Consider the following 4,584-nt stretch of genomic DNA (forward strand, 5'->3'; position numbering starts at 1 on the left):
CTGTTAACCCCCTTAGCCCCCTCTGTTCAAGGGTCAACTGTATTTCATCTATGAATAATGATCATTCGTTTCCTCCTTTTTAATCATTTTGCCTTTTATTTCTTCTTCTTTCATTATTACACAAGCTAGGACTACAGGTACAGTGTTGAACAGTGATGGTGATAGAAGACATCTTTGTCCTGTTCATCATTTAAGGATATGCTTTCAACACTGTGTTAGGAAGTACTGCACATTTTTTGGACAGGCTCAATGGTAGGTTAAAAAAGTTTCCTTTTAACCCTCCTGCACAGTTAGTGGGAATGTAAATTGGTGCAACCACTATGAAAAACAGTATAGAGCTTCCTTAAAAACACTAAAAATAGAGCTACCATATAATCCAACAATCCCACTCTTGAGTATATACTTAGATGAGAGAGAATGCTAATCCAAAATGATATGTGCACCCAGTGTTCACAGCAGAACTACTGACAACTGCCAAGACATGGAAGTAATCTAAGTGTCCATTAACAGATTAATGGATAAAGATGTTGTACGTATGTGTGTGTGTGTGTGTATATACATACATGTAATGGAATGTTACTCAGCCATAAAAAAGAATAAAATATTGCCTTTCAGAAACATGGATGGATCTGGAGACTATCATAAGTGAGGCTAGTCAGACAGAGAAATACAAATATTGTATGATATCACTTATCCATGGAATCTAAAAAATAAAACAAATGAATCTGTTTATAAAACAGAAACAGATTCACAGACATAGAAAAGAAACTTATGGTTTCCAAAGGGGAAAGGAGTATATAAATTAGGAGTATGGGATTAACAGATACACACTACTCTATATAAAACATAGGAGCAACAAGAAATAACTGTACAACACAAGGGACAATATTCAATATCTTGTAATAACCTATAATGGAAAATAATCTGAAAAAAAAAACTGTATAAATAACTGACTCACTTTGCTGTACAACTAAAACTAACACAATATTGTAAATCAACTTCATTTCAGTTTAAAAGTTTCCTTCTATTCTGTTTGCTAAGAATTTTTTTATGAACAGAGAGTTATGCAGAATGCCTTTTCTGCATCTACTGAGATAATCACGATTTTGATGTATTATCTTTTTTAAAAATTTGCTATCAAGCAAATCAGGTTGTTCATTTAAAAACATTTTTTATTTAATAAAAAAATAAAATTGTACCATATCTTAGTAACTTTGGTTTCAAGAGTTATGCTAACCTCATAAAACAAGCTGGGAAACATTCTTTCTCAATTTTTTTTCTGGAAGAGTTTGTGCTTTTTTGGATTGTTCTGTTCTTTAAATGTTTAGATAACTGACCAAGAAAGCTTCCTGTGCCTGATTTTACTTCTTTTTTACTTTTTACTTTATAAAAAGTTTAATTAAAGATTCAATTTCTCAAAAATGTGTTAAAATCTCTTACTGCAGTGGCAGACTTTAAAAAATCTCCTTGTGATTCTGTCATACTGTGTTTCGAGGCTACATTATTAGAGGCATACAAATTTAGAATTATTTTACCTTCTTAGTGAACTGAATATTTTACCATTAAGTAGTAGCTCTCCTTAAAGTCATTTTATCTGGTAATAATATATTTAGATCATGTTTCTTTTACTTGACATTTGACAGGTACCCCTTTTGAATACTTAATTTTTAGTTTTTCTGTGTTCTTGCATTTTACACCTGACTTGTAAAAATAGCATAAATGTTTGTTTCAATCCAGTCTAAAAATTTTGCCTTTTGATTGGAAAGTTTATTCCATTCATAGTTGTGATTACTCATAAATTTAGACTTCTTTCTATCTTATTATGTGCTTTCTATCTGTCCTATTTTGTGTGCCTTTCCCTCTTCTCTCAAATTTTCATTTTCCCTCATCCTCACTCTCAGCAGACAAATGCTCCCTGTATCACTGAGAAAAAAGAAGCAGTCAGAAGAGAACTTCCCCACACTCACCCAGAACATCTAGCCACTTCACTGCATCTAGACCCATCTATAGTGTCTTTTCTTCCATTGAGGATAAACTATTCATCCTCCCAACAAAGGCCAGCCCCACCATTCATGCACTGAATCCCATCCCCTCTTACCTTCTCAATGACCTTGCGCCAGCAATTCTTCACTCTCTGTTATGCATCATCTGTCTTCTGCTCTCCTTGGGATTGTCCCTATACGAATATACATACAATTTTTTCTATCTTAAACTGTTCCTGGCTCTGGAACCTGTTTTCTCCTCCACTCATCACTCCAATTCTCTTCTTTATTTTACAGAAAAAGTCTTAAGAAGAGTTGTCTATACTTGGATTGCTCTGTTCTTTGACTTGTCTCCAGTTTCTGTTCTCCCCTTCTCTGAACCAACTGCCATGAGGTAAGTCATCAATGATCTTCACATTTTAAATCTTGTTCTTATTTCTCATCCTACTTGATCACATAAAAGCACCTGACACTCCCCTGAGTACTCCCCTTTCCTTGAAATACTCCTTTCACTCAGCTTCCAGGGCACTCAACAGTTCCACTTTTCCTCTTACCTCCTTAGAAGTATCTCTTAATGGTATCTTAATTTCTTTTGTCCTTTACTTTTCATCACTCTCACCACCACATGTTGGAAAGTTCCACAGCTCAATCCTTGGAATTCTTTTCTTTTTTAACTACCTGTACTCCATTGGTGAGTTTGTGATTTAAATATTTTAGATGCCGGCGCAAGCTTCATGGCAGTGGGGATCTGCTTTGTCTGTTGCTGTGTCTCCCAGCCCCTTAGAGAGGCACAGAAAGAATATTCAATAAATACTTGTAGAATAAATTAATAGTTTGAAAAACATAAAAATAAAAGTTATTAGTCACTGTTTTAAAATAAATATGAAAGTGGCTCAGTCATCTGACTGAGTCATCTGACTCTTTGCAGGCGACCCCATGGACTGCAGCCCACCAGGCTCCTCTGTCCATGGGATTCTCTGGGCAAGAATATTGGAGTGTGTTGCCATTTTCTTCTCCAAGGGGGTTTTCTGACCCAGGGATAGAACCTGGGTCTCCTGCATTGCAGGCGTGTTCTTTACCATCTGAGCCACCAGGGAAGCTCTCAAAAACAAATGTTCTTAACAACATACTTCTGGAAAAGATGGCTCAAAACATTAAGCTCCTCTTAAAATAGGTAAATTGACTGGAGTAAAATAATCTAGGAAATAATAAGGTCCAGTATATATGTATATTGAATATTGGAAAACTGGGGACTCGTTTATTAAATAATTGCTTAATAAAATAAGAGAAATGTTGTCCTGGGCATTTTTAAGCCAATGACCTACCTTTTACTTTTTGCCTTAACAAAGTATATTGCAAATTTTAGAAAGGGCCTTTAAATAGTAATACCCTTGATGAGCTGCTTAGAGAACAGTATTTGATTGTTCAAATTTAATGAACAGGAAAGGAAAAAGAGATTATAGAAAGTCCATTGATGGTATCTTTCCCAGAGTCTCTGTTTATTAAACAATTTTATTTCTTCTTTATTAAAATGTCCATCAATTCTTTTGTTCATTTACTGCAGCCTAAATTTGTGTGAGCTATTTTAAATAATTTGACAACAATTTTATAAATTTTCAGGAAATATGTTCCCCTCAACTTACATTTTTAAAAAACATAGAACTTCAAATTTTAACACTTTGACCTAAACAGAATTTATTTTGGGGTACTGTATGAAATTAAGTATTATAAAACACATTGTTATTTGTAAACACTATAAATTCTAAAAATATTTGTAGTAAAATAAATGGAAACCTCTTTTTTAGGGATAGTTGGATTTAGTTATAAAATTTCAACATCTTAAAGAACACTTCAATTTTACTTAAATGCATTTTAAGGTAAATAACCTAGGTTAAATATAATGTTAAAATAATAAAACAGATTTAAATGGACTACTGTTTAACATCTTTCCCACTCCTAATCTTCTCTGATCCTTTTATAGTCATAAGGGTCAAACATGTATGTTTATAGAAACAGTAGTTATGTTTTATTTCTTAAAGCTAGTTTCTTTCATGGGTATTAATAACAGGATTGGCAAAGTTGATGATGACTCAATTATTTCCGGAAAATGAATCTTAAACTGAGCATCAAAAAGATGATGAAATGACATGAAACCATGTGTTTGTGATTATTTTTTTTAATTAATGAAACAAAGAGGAAATTGTCTACTGAAAAAAATTATATGGCTATACTTTTTTAAAAAGGAGTTCATATGAAAGGGATATAAAGTAGATATAATTGATCAAAAGAGAAATGAGCATTTTTTTGGCCCTTAAACAAGCTTATCTATCACTGCATAACAAATTGCTGCCAAATCAACAGCTTCCAACAATTTATTATCTGTCACAGTTTTGTAAATTAAGTTATTTCGGCTTGGTGACTCTCATTCTGGAGTCATGCTTTTGCTCAGATAGTAGATGAGGCTGAAGTTATATGAAGGCTTGCCTTGGACATCCAAGATGGCTTCCTCATTTCACACTTCAACTGGATAGGCTCTTCAGGCATCTCTCTCTTCCATGGCCTCTCTATGGGGCCAGGTTGGGTTTCCTCACAGCATGGTGGT

The sequence above is a fragment of the Cervus canadensis genome, chromosome 3, assembly GCF_019320065.1.
Source record: "Cervus canadensis isolate Bull #8, Minnesota chromosome 3, ASM1932006v1, whole genome shotgun sequence".
Classification (NCBI taxonomy): domain Eukaryota; kingdom Metazoa; phylum Chordata; class Mammalia; order Artiodactyla; family Cervidae; genus Cervus; species Cervus canadensis.